The 16,995-nt window shown below is 37.1% G+C and overlaps 1 long non-coding RNA gene across 1 annotated transcript in view; it reads right to left on the bottom strand.

The window, feature by feature from the left end:
• Nucleotides 1-16,995, bottom strand: part of LOC133662659 (uncharacterized) — a 229,791-nt gene that overhangs the window by 142,714 nt on the left and 70,082 nt on the right. The window lies entirely within an intron of this gene.

Raw genomic sequence — 16,995 nt, 5'->3', positions numbered from 1 at the left:
CCCATCGACAACATGACATCATCGCACCAAGTGCGTGCTCTTTCAGTCAATTAGTGCGCGACGAATATATATATATATATATATATATATATATATATAAGAAATATATATACATATATATATAGCCGGCCCCCAGCCAAATTTTTTTTAATTGTCATTTTGAATAATTTGCCTGAATGTGCATGTACTATTTCTGTTCAAAATAGTTTGAAATGTCAAATGTTAAATGTTGAAATATTAACTGTCAGTTTACTGTACTGTGCCGACTGTACTACGATATGAGTACGTATTTTCTCTTGTTTCATTGAAAATAAAACCGCAAAGTCCATTTGGCTGCCATCTGTTTTAATTATGAGACACAATTGTGTCAAAGTCATGATTTTTTTATTCATGCTTGAAATAAGAAATTATTACTTTAAAAATGTAGTTTTAGACTTGTGAGTGTTGATGACACAGCTTTGCAACAGTTGATATTCTAGTTTCAAGCATGTTTTACTCAATATAGGTCATCAAATCTCAGCTACAAGCTGTAATATCTTACTGAGATCATTTAGGACCAAAACCCTTAAAACAAGTAAAACACTCTAACATAAAATCTGCTTAGTGAGAAGAATTATCTTATCAGACAGAAAATAAGCAAATATCACCCTTATTTGAGATATTTCATCTTACTTAGATTTCAGTTTTTGCAGTGTCCAACAAGATTACTATTTTTTTTTTCTTCCAACGAGATTACTAAGAGTCAGCACTATAAGACGTATTTTAAAGGCCTACTGAAATGAATTTTTTAAATTTAAACGGGGATAGCAGATCCATTCTATGTGTCATACTTGATCATTTCGCGATATTGCCATATTTTTGCTGAAAGGATTTAGTATAGAACAACGACGATAAAGTTCGCAACTTTTGGTCGCTGATAAAAAAAGCCTTGCCCCTACCGGAAGTAGCGTGACGTCGCAGGTTGAAAGGCTCCTCACATTTCCCCATTGTTTACACCAGCAGCGAGAGCGATTCGGACCGAGAAAGCGACGATTACCCCATTAATTTGAGCCAGGATGAAAGATTTGTGGATGAGGAACGTGAGAGTGAAGGACTAGAGTGCAGTGCAGGATGTATCTTTTTTCGCTGTGACCGTAACTTAGGTACAAGCTGGCTCATTGGATTCCACACTTTCTCCTTTTTCTATTGTGGATCACGGATTTGTATTTTAAACCACCTCGGATACTATATCCTCTTGAAAATGAGAGTCGAGAACGCGAAATGGACATTCACAGTGACTTTTATCCCCACGACAATACATCGGTGAAGCACTTTAGCTACGGAGCTAACGTGATAGCATCGTGCTAAAATGCAGATAGAAACAAAAGAAATAAGCCCCTGACTGGAAGGATAGACAGAAGATCAACAATACTACTATCAGGAGACACCGAACCAAACACTGGACCCGTAACCACACGGTTAATGCTGTGCCGCCTGTCGAAGCCTAGCAATGCTGTTGCTAACGACGCCATTAAAGCTAACTTAGCTACGGGACCTCGTCAGAGCTATGATAAAAACATTAGCGCTCCACCTACGCCAGCCCTCATCTGCTCATCAACACCCGTGCTCACCTGCGTTCCAGCGATCGACGGCGTGATGAAGGACTTCACCCGATCATCGATGCGGTCGGCGGCTAGCGTCGGATAGCGCGTCTGCTATCCAACTCAAAGTCCTCCTGGTTGTGTTGCTGCAGCCAGCCGCTAATACACCGATCCCACCTGAAACTTTCTTCTTTGCAGTCTCCATTGTTCATTAAACAAATTGCAAAAGATTCACCAACACAGATGTCCAGAATACTGTGGAATTTTGCGATGAAAACAGAGCTGTTTGTATTGGATACAATGTGTCCGAATACTTCCGCTTCAACCATCGACGTCACGCGCATACGTCATCATACATAGACGTTTTCAACCGGAAGTTTAGCGGGAAATTTAAAATTGCACTTTATAAGTTAACCCGGCCGTATTGGCATGTGTTGCAATGTTAAGATTTCATCATTGATATATAAACTATCAGACTGCGTGGTCGGTAGTAGTGGCTTTCAGTAGGCCTTTAAGTAATTATACTGCATATATATAAAACAAAGTGTTCATTTTGTATTTGTTTGTGAAAGCCAAAGTTTCTATCCCTGAAAACTCCGCACACAAAACTGTGGACATTTGTCAAAACATCCCCTTTTACTGTGTTCCGTGTGATATTATTCTTCAGACGAATACGCCACGTGACGCCGCTGTTATTAAACCCCAAAGTCTTCAAAGTTCTCACACAGCTCAACGTGCGCTACACTGTAATTCCAGGCTGGTTCTTTGAATCGCCACACAATTTGGTACACGCCTTCAGGGGACCGGCAAGCACACGTCTGTAACATTTGAAGAAGATTGAGTCACGTGCTCTCATGGCTGCTGAGTGACCCCAAGATGCAGAGACGACAGGCGACGTGCAAGCAACACGTCCTTTTCAATTAGTGACAGTCCAGGAAACCAAAGTTGAAGGAGGAAACTAATAAGTGGCGCACACAACACAAGGAGGGGACAAGGTGGTACTAAATGGAACTAATCAACATGGAGGAACGGGTGGGCTGGCAGGACAAGGATTAGAAAGTACGAGTGCTGCAAAACACAGAGACCAAACAGGAAATATAGCCAAAATAAGAGCACCAGCACAGGAAATGATACCAAACAGACAAAAATAACGAACAAAGCCTAAACCGCCACGTAGAATTAAGACCGATGAAAATGTCTTTAAGATTTAGGAACTAATTGCCGATATGTCATTAATTAATGATTAATAAACGACGAGGATACCTGTATCACTGCATTTTATTTTGTATATTGTCATGTCTTCCAAAGCATTTCAAACACAATCCATGGGGGCACCAAAAATGTTATTTGCATATGGGGCATTCCTCCGAATTAACTCAAACTGCTGTCCTATTTAAGTCTCTGGAGAAAAGCACTATATAAATCTACTTCACTTCACTTCCCATTACCCAAACAAGTTTTAACAAAACAATGAAGCATTCAGACATGGATTTTTACTGAGGTTGTACTGTATCTGTTTAAACGCAGGCCAATAACTGAGACAGTGATACCATATGTAAGTACAAAATCATCATTTATTGCAGTGGTGCCCAACCTTTTTGTACTTGCGGACCGGTCAATGCTTGAAAATTTGTCCCACGGACGGGGGGGGGTAGTAAAAAAAAATTATATTATTATTATTTTTATTTTTTTTTGTCATAAAGAAATGCAATCATGTGTGCTTACGGACTGTATCCCTGCAGACTGTATTGATTTATATTGATATATAATGTATTTATTGTGTTTTTTATGTTGATTTAATTAAAAAAAAAAATATATATATATTTTTTATTTTATTTTTATTTTTTTTCCGTGGCCCGGTGGTTGGGGACCACTGATTTATAGAGTACTTTCTATTATAGAGTACTTTCTAATGAGAAGTCGCTGTCCCCCAATCATGATCAGTAAATTTGAATTCATGAAAATACAGCTTAAAACACGTTTTTGTTGATTTTTTTCAACATAAAACAATCGTTTTTATGTCACTACTGAAACACAAGAGTTTTAAAAGCTTGGCTGATTCTATTGTATTGACCACAAAAGTGTTAGTCATATTTCCTAAATCAAGCATTTTACGAGTTATTATTAAGCAATACGTTTGGGGGAATATGATACAACCTTGCTAACAAAATAGTGGTCACTACTAGAGATGCGCGGATAGGCAATTATTTCATCCGCAACCGCATCACAAAAGTCGTCATCCACCCGAACTAACATTTTATCAAAACCACAACCGCCCGCCACCCACCCGTTGTTATACATCTAATATAGACGATACAAGGCATTCCTGTTAAAGAAATGAGACCGATTCAATGCAGCAGAGACATTCAATGCGTGCCACGCAATAATATCTCTTGGCCACGCATTAGAGCGTACTTGCCAACCCTCCCGGTTTTTACCGGGAGACTCCCGGTATTCAGCCGGAGCTGGAAGCCACGCCCCCTCCAGCTCAATGCGGACCTGAGTGGGGACAGCGCCGACACTCTGTTTTCACGTCCGCTTTCCCACAATATTAACAGCGTGCTTGCCCAATCACGTTATAACTGTAGAATGATGGAGGGCAAGTTCTTGGTTTCTTATGTGGGTTTATTGTTAGGCAGTTTCATTAACGTCCTCCCAGCGCCGGTAACAACACACAACAACAGCAGTCACGTTTTCGTCTGCCGTTAACTGCAATGTTGTGACACTCTTAAACAGGACAATACTGCCATCTACTGGAAAGCCTCCAGAACACTGACATTCAAGTATTTATTTTATTTATATGTATAATAAAATACATATATATATATATATATTTATATGTATAATAAAAAAAAAATATATATATATATATATATATATATATATATATATATATATATATATATATATATATATATATATATATATATATATATATATATATATATATATATGAAATACTTGAGTTGGTGAATTCTAGCTTAAATATATTCCCCTCTTAACCACGACCCCGGCCCAACCACGCCCACCCCCGACCACAATTTCTTCCCCCTACAAAAACCTCCCCCCCCCCCCCATTTACTTCCGTGGTCATGTTTCCTCTTACTTCATTGACAGCGATCGATAGCACTTCGGCTTTGACTGCCCGTCGCTGGAAGGATACTTCGTCTTTGACAGCTGCTGGAATCTGAAGAAATCGATGATTGTTTTTTTTTTGGTACAGGCGCGAAACAGGATAGTCGCGTGCAGGTTAAGGACCCCCGGCAACTTTGTGACTTTATTGGACGCAGCCCCGGAAGTAAATGGGGGAGGAAGGCTTTTGTAGGGGGGAAGAAATTTGGCGTGACAAAGAGTGCTGCTCGTTTTTCGTATGTGGGTCGTCACATATGCATGTACACTAGATGGCAGTGTTGCCCTGTTTGAGACTGTCACGGCATTGCTGTTTACGGCAGACAACCTGCTTTACGGTAGGACAAAAACGTGACTGTTGTTGTTGTGTGATGTTGCCGCACTGGGTGGACGTTCATGAAAACTGCCTACAATAAACCCACCTAAAGAAACAAAGAACTCGCCCTTGATCATTTATATGGGTAACAACATTTAACTATGTATTTTTTTTTCTGAATTGGTTCAACTGCCACCCGCCCGAATCTATTTAAAATCTATTTTCATCCGCCCGACCCGCGGATTACCCCCGGACTCCGCGGGTGTGCCCGCTAACCGCGCATCTCTAGTCAATACCTAAAAACACTGGGTGATTACAAAAAAAAAAAAAAAGTATATTGAGTTATCAACTAAAATATTATGAAACTAATTGGTTAGGGTTAGTATGTTCAATTTCATAAATCATTAAATATAAATTCACTCTGATAATATATATTTGATAGTATTAATTATTATTATTTGATAGATAATATATATTTGATAGTATTAATTATTATTATTTGATAGATAATATATATATTTGATAGTATTAATATATATTTGATAGTATATATCTGTATCATGAATCAATTTAAGCGGACCCCGACTTAAACAAGTTGAAAAACTTATTCGGGTGTTACCATTTAGTGGTCAATTGTACGGAATATGTACTTCACTGTGCAACCTACTAATAAAAGTTTCAATCAATCAATCAATCAATCAATGTTTTAGATTTTAGAAAAAAAGACTGCACATTCATTTTGAAAAATGTAAGTAAAAAAAAAAAAAAAAGTAATACAAAACTGTTATGGGTTTTATTGTGAAAAATGTCGACAACTGTTTTTTTAAATAATCTTTATTCAGGGGAAGTAAACATAATAATAATCCTATTTTTAATTCAGACTTGAAATACTATGTTTTGGTAGTGACACGTTTGGGGAGAGGAAAAACAAAAAATGAAATGAAATGAAGAAAGAAAAAAAAAATTCACTGTTCTTTTTCTAGATATGGGACAATTTATATAGGGACAAGGTTTTGGGAATAAAACTTACAAAATTAAAAATATGTCCAACCTCACTTTGTACAAACTCGGTAGAAAGGCCCGTGTACTGTAAATTCCGGACTATAAGCTGCTACTTTTTCCTAAGCTTTGAACCCTGCGGCTTATAAAACGGTGCGGCTAATTGGTGGATTTTTCTTTGCTGACGACCATTCAGAAAATAGTTTTCTTCAAACACATGCAAAGACATGTAAATGGTGTGTTATTGTTTGTGCTAAGAAGCCATCTTTTGGACGAGTTCGCTCACTGTGCAGTACAGTATTTCCTTCTGTTTTGTGCTTTCAACCGGAAGTATAAATGCCATTCCGTCTTCTAGCCATCCATAGCGTTACTACTTGTATGGATTCTTCATTCATCACAACAGAGCAACGTTTGTAAGTTTTACAATATAACTAAAACAATTCTTACTTACTAAACTGTCCCGTGTGTGATGTCGGTAGGAGTGTTTTCATGCATATTTGCACGTGTTATGGTAATGTAAATAAGCATATTAGCATTAGCTAATATGCTAACATGTTTACGAGTGTCTGTGTTAGTATTATTAACATACAACGGCATTCTTTTTGTATTGTTTCTGTATCAGAAATTCCTCAGTAAACTCACCAAAACGTCATTGTGGACTTATTGAGTCTGTTTAGCTGATTGGAGAGCTAGCTTCCGCAGCTTGTGGGTCCATGACGATGACTTCTGTTTTGTTTGATCAGCCGTTTTACTGCCGTGTTACAGACACTGTTTGAAAACAAATAAGATTAAATATAAATATAAACATTTATAAAATCTCGGTGTGGCTGATGGATTTTTTTTGTGGGTGGGGCTTGTGTAACGGTGCGCTCTAAAGTCCGGAGAATACGGTGAAAAATACCATTTTACCAACACTACAGGATTGTGAAATCGACTATTATCACACAGATAACGGTACATCATCACATTTCTCTTCATTGCATCCAAATTTCCACTATGCCAAATTAGCGCCGCGCACTAATACACTGATTCATGGGAGCTCTCTGAATGACAAATTAGTTGGTTTTACAGCATCCCATGTGCACGCTCTCTCGACCAATCAGAGAGCAGCACTAGGCGGGTTAAACATTGATCAATAATGGGTGTTGATATGCTCATTAAAGTCCAGATGTGACTTTTAATTAGGCTCACCAGTCACAATTGGTGCTACATCACAACGCAACACACACACACACACATACATATGTATATATATATATATATATATATATATATATATATTTATATATATTTATATATATATATATATATATATATATATATATATATATATATATATATATATATATATATATATATATATATATATATATATATATATATTAGAGATGTCCGTTAATGGCTTTTTGCCGATATCCTATATTCCGATATTGTCCAAATCTTAATTACCGATACCGATATCAACCGATACCGATATCAACCGATAGCGATACATACAGTCGTGGAATTAACACATTATTATGCCTAATTTGGACAACCAGGTATGGTGAAGATAAGGTCCTTTTTTTGAAACATTAATAAAATAAAATAAGACAAATAAATTAAAAACATTTTCTTGAATAAAAAAGAAAGTAAAACAATATAAAAACAGTTACATAGAAACTAGTAATTAATGAAAATGAGTAAAATTAACTGTTAAAGGTTAGTACTATTAGTGGACCAGCAGCACGCACAATCATGTGTGCTTACGGACTGTATCCCTTGCAGACTGTATTGATATATATTGATATATAATGTAGGAACCAGAATATTAATAACAGAAAGAAACAACCCTTTTGTGTGAATGAGTGTAAATGGGGGAGGGAGGTTTTTAGGGTTGGTGTACTAATTGTAAGTGTATATTGTGTTTTTTATGTTGATTTAATTTTTAAAAAAACAACAAAAAAAAACGATACCGATAATAAAAAAAAACGATACCGATAATTTCCGATATTACATTTTAAAGCATTTATCGGCCTGCCGATATTATCAGACATCTGTAATATATATATGTATATATATATATATGTATATATATATATATATATATATATATATATATGTGAGGACCCTACTTTGCGCCGCCTCAGCCCGGCCACCACCAGACAACCCTCGCTTCCCGAATGATCAATGTCTCTGTCATACTGTGCCGCGTCCGGGGCGCAGAGGCAGGGCCGGTGAGCCGCCGTGGCCAGGCTCGGGGCTGACATTAGCGGACGCCGGGTGAGTGATGTCAGCCTCTTGCTCCCATGGGGGAGGAGGAGGGTGGGGGAAGGCGCGGGGGAGCCCAAAGCAGTGGGCTTGGGGAAAGGTCACCGCTCAGCCTGGTGTGATTAATAAGACAAGAAGCTGAGCGTCCCCGATGCCATTATCAATATCCGCGGCCACCAGCTGTCCGGACTGCATATGCAGCAGGAATCAGACACGCGCACCCTAGGCAGTTAACATGGGAAGTGTGGGGGGGGGGGGGGAATGGCGGATGATGCATAAACAAACAGTAAAGTCTCACTGTTGCTCGCTCCCGTTTGCTCGTTAATGTGAGAGGTCAGCTATCAATTAGATCATGTTTATTCACAACAGCGGCTCTGACTCAACCGGATTCTGCTAAATGAGTCACGGGCGAAGCGAATCCGAGAGGTGAAAGTCTGGGACGGAAATGTCAGCGCAGCCTCGGCGACAAACATGACATTTAAACAGACATCTGTTTTGCCCCACCAACTAAAAATATTTTATCCTTGCCAGAGTTGTCCCATGTAAATCAACCCAAAATAATAATAGATACATCCCTGTCGCGTGATCACTGCCAGCCATTAAAAAAAAAAAAAAAAAAAGACTTATTTCCATGCAGCGCGCCGCTTCTTCCGGGCTGCGGCAAAGTCGACAAACTGATTGGAAGTCGGGAAAGAAAGTTTAGAGGATGTCACATTCCATAGGGCTATTCAACGGGTGGCCCAGGGGCTAAATCCGGCCTGGGAATGACATCATACCGTCCCCTTAGATCAGTTCCGAACTTGGGAAAAAAACCTTTTTGCAGCAAATTCCTAAAAAGACGAGAGTGGTACAGAGGAAACACATTGACAGATCCTTGCATTGACTTAAAATTAGAGATGTCGAAAATAGTTCCTCACTGTTCGCTGTTACAACAACAACGTCTCTACAGTTTGGTTATTATACAGGTTACGGAACGTAAATGCAGCATTTTTAAAGTGATTTAGAGGTAGAATTGATTTCTCCCATTAGCTGCATTGCTAGCCACCAAGAACGAGCTGATTTATACAAGTTAGAATGCAAAAAAATAAAAAAAATAAAAAATTGTGTCTCTCAAAAGGATTGTGAACGATAGGTAAAATTGTTTAAAAAAAAAAAAAGTGCAGTTCCCCTTTAAAGCAAATAATTGTTTGCACATTACCTTCACTACCGTTCAAAAGTTTGGGGTCACCCAAACAATTTTGTGGAATAGCCTTCATTTCTAAGAACAAGAATAGACTGTCGAGTTTCAGATGAAAGTTCTCTTTTTCTGGCCATTTTGAGCGTTTAATTGACCGCACAAATGTGATGCTCCAGAAAGTCAATCTGCTCAAAGGAAGGTCCGTTTTGTAGCTTCTGTAACGAGCTAAACTGTTTTCAAATGTGTGAACATGATTGCACAAGGGTTTTCTAATCATCAATTAGCCTTCTGAGCCAATGAGCAAACACATTGTACCATTAGAACACTGGAGTGATAGTTGCTGGAAATGGGCCTCTATACACCTATGTAGATATTGCACCAAAAACCAGACATTTGCAGCTAGAATAGTCATTTACCACATTAGCAATGTATAGAGTGTATTTCTTTAAAGTTAAGACTAGTTTAAAGTTATCTTCATTGAAAAGTACAGTGCTTTTCCTTCAAAAATAATGACATTTCAATGTGACCCCAAACTTTTGAACGGTAGTGTATGTTTTGTGTAGAGGCTAGTTCAGGGGTCGGCAACCCAAAATGTTGAAAGAGCCATATTGGAGCAAAAATACAAAAACAAATCTGTCTGGAGCCGCAAAAAATTAAAAGCCATATTACATACAGATAGTGTGTCATGAGATATACATTGAATTGAGATGACTTAAAGGACACTAAATGAGCTCAAATATAGCTACAAATGAGGCATAATGATGCAATATGTACATATAGCTAGCCTAAATAGCATGTTAGCATCGATTAGCTTGCAGTCATGCAGTGACCAAATATGTCTGATTAGCACTCCACACAAGTCAATAACATCAACAAAACTCACCTTTGTGCATTCATGCACAACGTTAAAAGTTTGGTGGACAAAATGAGACAGAAAAAGACGTGGCATAAAACACGTCCTAGAAAGTCGGAGAAAGCTATACATGGAAACAAACTAAGGTGAGTTCAAGGACCGCCAAAATTAGTAGGACAAAACGGCACTCGCCAAATACTCGAATCAGTGAAGCATGTTTAATATAAACAGTGTGCTTTATAACAATTAGGGAGGTTTGTGTCATGTTTGTCCTCCTACAGAAACCATATTAAAACTTTTTTTTTTTTTTTTCCCCTCATCTTTTTCCATTTTTCATACATTTTTGAAAAAGCTTCAGAGAGCCACTAGGGCGGCGCTAAAGAGCCGCATGTGGCTCTAGAGCCGCGGGTTGCCGAACCCTGGGCTAGTTCTACTGTGATGATTATGAAAATCTGTATTATTTACTAGGGATGTCCGATAAATGCTTTAAAATGTAATATCGGAAATTATCGGCATCGGTTCGGAAATTATCGGTATCGGTTTCAAAAAGTAACATTTTTGACCTTTTAAAACGCCGCTGTGTACACGGACGTAGGGAAAAGTACAGAGCTCCAATTAACCCTAAAGGCACTGCCTTTGCGTGCCGGCTCAATCACATATCTACGGGTTTTCACACACACAAGTGAATGCAAGGCATACTTGGTCAACGGCCATACAGGTCACACTGAGGGTGGATGTATAAACAACTTTAACACTGTTACAAATATGCGCCACACTGTGAACCCACACCAAACAAGAATGACAAACACATTTCGTGAGAACATCCGCACCGTAGCACAACATAAACACAACAGAACAAATACCCAGAACCCCTTGCAGCACTAACTCTTCCGGGACGCTACAATATACACCCCCGCTACCCCCCGACCTCAAGGTTGTAACAAAAACCAAAAAAACACAGCATAAACTATAAACTACTGCCATGTAAAGTCTTGGACTTGCAACTTAATGTCATACTTGAAAATGAGACTCAGAAATGTGATAATTAAAAAAACTAGATGTATCAACAGGACAGCAGTTATGATTATCACCTCATTTTAAATGTTGTAATAAAAAAATGATTTTATTATCGAAAACAATGAATATTTGTCAACACACACAAAAGTACCAAAATTGGTACAGTTAAGTACCGGTATCGATGATCAGCACCCAGCCCTATACATGCTACTGATAAGTATTAGCGATTTTACATGGGGATTTTAACACCTCCAAAATTGTTAACTACAACTAACATGCACGTTACAATCAAACAGCTGCTGCGTAATAAGTACAATACTTACATTATTAACACTTCTTAGGGCGCAACAGGAAAACACAAAATAAACTATACACTACTGCCATCTAACGTCTTGGACTTGCAACTGCAACTTAATGTCATACTTGCAAATGATAATATGATGATAATAATACAAGATATATCAACTGGATCAAGTTATCATAATCACCTCATTTTTAAATGTTGCAAAAAAAACAACGATTTTATCATGAAAAACAATTAATAGTTATTAACATGGTACCGCTGAGTACCGGTATCAATTCCCAGGTACCGGGAATTTGTACCAAATCGGTGAAATGTGAACAGTACTCATCCCTAGTTCCACGGGAGACTCCCGCTAAAAAGCGCCTCTCCCGATAACCTCCCGGCAGAAATGTTCTCCCGACAAACTCCCGGTATTCAGCCGGAGCTGGAGGCCACGCCCCCTCCAGCTCTATGCGGACAGCCTGTTCTCACGTCCGCTTTCCCACAATATAAACAGCTTGCCTGCCCAATGACGTCATAACTGTAGAATGATCGGGGGCGAGTTCTTGGTTTCTTATGTGGGTTTATTGTTGGGCAGTTTCATTCACGTCCTCCCAGCGCGGTAACAACACACAACAACAGCAGTCACGTTTAGTCTACCGTAAAGCAGTTCTTCTGCCGTAAACAGCAATGTTGTGACACTCTTAAACAGGACAATACTGCCATCTACTGGATAGCCTCCAGAACACTGAAATTCAAGTATTTATTTTATTTATATGTATAATAAAATAAATATATATATATATAGCTAGAATTCACTGAAAGTCAAGTATTTCATACATATATATATATATATATATATATATATATATATATATATATATATACATATATATATATATATATATATATATATATATATATATATATATATATGTCTTAATTAGATTATCCAAAAAATAGTGCTCGATACCGTGGTAGAGCGTAATATGTATGTGTGGGAAAAAAATCACAAGACTATTTCATCTCTACAGGCCTGTTTCATGAGGGGTTTTCCTCAATCCTCAGGAGATTTTTTTTTTTTTTTTAAATCTCCTGAGGTTTGAGGAAAACCCCTCATGAAACAGGCCTGTAGAGATGAAATAGTCTTGTGATTTTTTCCCACACATACATATATATATATATTAATATATTAAATCCTCCTGAGGATTGAGGAAAATCCCTCATGAAACAGGCCTGTAGAGATGAAATAGTCTTGTGATTTTTTCCCACACATACATATATATATATTAATATATTAAATCCTCCTGAGGATTGAGGAAAACCCCTCATGAAACAGGCCTGTAGAGATGAAATAGTCTTGTGATTTTTTCCCACACATACATACATACATATACATATATATATATATATATATATATATATATATATATATATATATATATATATATATATATATATATATATATATGTATATATGTATGTATGTATATACATATATATATATATATACATATATATATATATATGTCTTAATTAGATTATCCAATATATATATATATATATATATATATATATATATATATATATATATATATATATATATATATATATATATATATATATATATATATGTATATATGTATGTATGTATGTGTGGGGAAAAATCACGAGACTATTTCATCTCTATATATATATATATATATATATATATATATATATATATATATATATATATATATATATATATATATATATATATATATATATATGTATGTATGTATGTGTGGGGAAAAATCACGAGACTATTTCATCTCTACAGGCCTGTTTCATGAGGGGTTTTCCTCAATCCTCAGGAGGATTTAATATATTAATATATATATATGTATGTGTGGGGAAAAAAAAATATATATATATATATATATATATATATATATATATATATATATATATATATATATATATATATATATATATATATATATATATATATATATATATATATGTATGTATGTATGTGTGGGGAAAAATCACGAGACTATTTCATCTCTACAGGCCTGTTTCATGAGGGGTTTTCCTCAATCCTCAGGAGATTTTTTTTTTTTTTTTTTAAATCTCCTGATGATTGAGGAAACCCTCATGAAACAGGCCTGTAGAGATGAAATAGTCTTGTGATTTTTCCCCACACATACATATTACGCTCTACCACGGTATCGAGAACTATTTTTTTGGATAATCTAATGAAGACATATATATATATATATATATATATATATATATATATATATATATATATATATATATATATATATATATATATATATGAAATACTTGAGTTGGTGAATTCTAGCTTAAATATATTCCCCTCTTAACCACGCCCCCACCCCCCACCCCCCGCCCCCCCTAAAAAGAACTTTGTTTAGTATCCCTGCTATAGGAGCTGTCAACAAAATGTCATTAAGTGGATTATACTGTAACTAATTTGTGAAATATGCTCAGTAAGAAATAGCACGGTTGAGAGAATTAGGCAGATAGAGCCTTTAAAAGGAGGAGGCAGACAGAGTTTAATGAGATGTGAGGCCAAATGAGCAGATGAAAAAGTAGGAGTCGGAGACTCAGTGATGGCGCGGAGAGTTGGTTTCAGCCTAGCCTCGGGCGGCCCAGATGGCAAGGACTCGTCTCCGTTTTGCCCTCGGTGTGTTTGGCAGCCGCTACTCTCCTCACCGCTGGCGACTACTACGCCTCTCGATGGACTAGTGCGGGTCGTCCAAGAAGGCGTTTTCACACCCGGAAAAGTCTTTCCTTTTAACACCCTTGACCTCCGACTCGTTTTGCTGTCGCGCGAAGATGTCCTTCGGCACCTCTTAGGTCTTATACTGCGGAAAGAAGCTGCAATGGGTGCGGATAAAATGTGAAAAAATAACTACAATTATTTAGCCCATTATTGGACACCTACTTGTGATGAGTCAGGTAGGCAATGTGTGCTTGGATCTCTTTGGAGGTACAATTTTATTGTAATTTAATACTTTGCGCCAAGGAACTGTCTCTCTCCAAAGAGTGCCTCATTTCAGCCAGGCGATTAAAGAGAAACATAAGTTGACAGAGTGTAACCTAATTATAATTTTGTATTATGTAGCCTAACCTGACGTAATGCAACATATCGTAACCAAACCTAATTGAACACAAACAAACGTAACACAAAGTAACGTAACCAATCGTAATGCAACCTAATGTAGCCTAGCCTAACATAATGCAACATATCGTAACTTAACCCAACATGACAAAACGTAACCAATTGTAATGTAACTTAATAGAGCCTAACTTGACATTATACCACATATCGTAATCTGACTTAATGTAACATAATCAAACGTAACGCACAGTAACTTAACCAATTGTAATGTAACCTAATGTAGCCTAACCTAACATAATGCAACATATCGTAATCTAACCTAACGTAACATAACCAAACGTAACGTAACCAATCGTAATCTAACCTAAAGTAACCTAATTTAGCATAATGAAACATATCGTAATCTAACCAAACGTAACACAAAGTAACGTAACCAATCGTAATGTAACCTAATGTAGCCTAACCTAACATAATGCAACATATCGTAATCTAACCTAACGTAACATAACCAGACGTAACGCAAAGTAACATAACCAATCGTAATGTAACCTAATGTAGCCTGACCTAACATAATGCAACATTTCGTAATCTAACCTAACGTAAGATAACCAAACATAACACAAAGTAACGTAACCAATCGTAATGTAACCCAATGGAGCTTAACCTAATGTAATACAACATATCCTAACCTCACCTAACATAACATACCATAACCGAACACAACCCAAAGTAACGTAACCAATCGTAATGTAACCTAATGTAGCCTAAGCTAACATAATGCAACATATCGTAACCTAACATAACGTAAGATAACCAAACGTTAAGCAAAGTAACGTAATCAATCGTAATGTAACCTAATGTAGCCTAACCTTACACAAGGAACATACCGTAACCTAACGTAACAAAAAAAATAACCAAACACAACCCAAAGTAATGTAACCAATCGTAATGTAACCTAATGTAGCCTAACCTAACATAATGCAAGATATTGTAACCTAACGTATTGTAACGCAAAGTAACGTAACCAATCGTAGTTTAACCTAATGTGGCCTAATCTAACATAATGCAACATATTGTAACCTAACGTAACATAAACAAACATAACTACAAGTAACGTGACCAATTGTAATGTAACCTAATGTAGCATAATCTGGCATAATGCAACGTGTCGTAACCTAACCTAACATAACCAAACGTAACGCAACCAATCTTAATTTAACCTAATGTAGCCTAATCTAACATAATGCAACATATTGTAACCTAACCTAACGTAACATAAACAAACATAACTAGAAGTAACGTAACCAATTGTAATGTAACCTAATGTAGCCTATACTAACATAATGCAACATACCTAACATAATGCTACATATCGTAAACTAACCTACCATAGCATAACCTAATACAACCAAATGTACTGTAAGTTAACTCAAGGTAATGTAACAAATTGCAAATTACCTTAACCAAACTTAATGTAATGTATCGTAACCTAACCTCATCTAACATACCATAAATTCCGGTGTATAAACCGCTACTCTTTCCCTACACTTTGCACCACGTGGCTTATAAAACGGTGCGGCTAATTTACGGATGTTTCTTCGCTGACGGCCGTAATACAAATAGTTTTACAAACACTAGCAGAGACATTGAAAAAGTGTGTTATTGTTTGTGCTATGGCGCCATCTTTTGGACGAGTTCACTCACTGCAGGTGCTGCGGGGTGAACGTATACAGTATTTTCTTTCTGTTTAGTGTTTTCAACCGGAAGTACAAGTGCTGTTCCGTCTTCCAGTTGTCCAGAGCGTTTCTACTGTAAAATAACCAGACATAAAACAACATGACATACTGTAACATGACTAAAATATTACCGCTAACATTAAGTAACACAACAGAACCATACAACAATTCAACAAAGCCAACACTAACAACGCAGTTTATAAAATCAGCAAACGTATCCTTTAAAACTCACACATCAGCATGCAAGTCATAAAAATGCATCTAAAATGTTATACTGGGTTAATAACAACGTCCTGATGTCCAATAACTGCGAGAAAATGTGCATTACAGCTCGGCAGTGCAGGCGATTTCACGAAGGCACACCACGACGAGGAGCTAATAAAAGTGCGAGGAGCTCTCGCTCTCCATCAGCTGCGCGAGATGCTTTATGTTGCCCGCTGTCATCAGCGACAGTAGCGGGCCGCAGATTTAGAGTGGGGCGCGCACAACAAGGACTTTTATTGCTGATGTAAATATTAGCGC

This window comes from Entelurus aequoreus, linkage group LG12 (genome assembly GCF_033978785.1).
Source record: "Entelurus aequoreus isolate RoL-2023_Sb linkage group LG12, RoL_Eaeq_v1.1, whole genome shotgun sequence".
In the NCBI taxonomy this organism is placed as follows: Eukaryota; Metazoa; Chordata; class Actinopteri; order Syngnathiformes; family Syngnathidae; genus Entelurus; species Entelurus aequoreus.
This window is presented reverse-complemented; position numbering and strand designations above follow the sequence as displayed.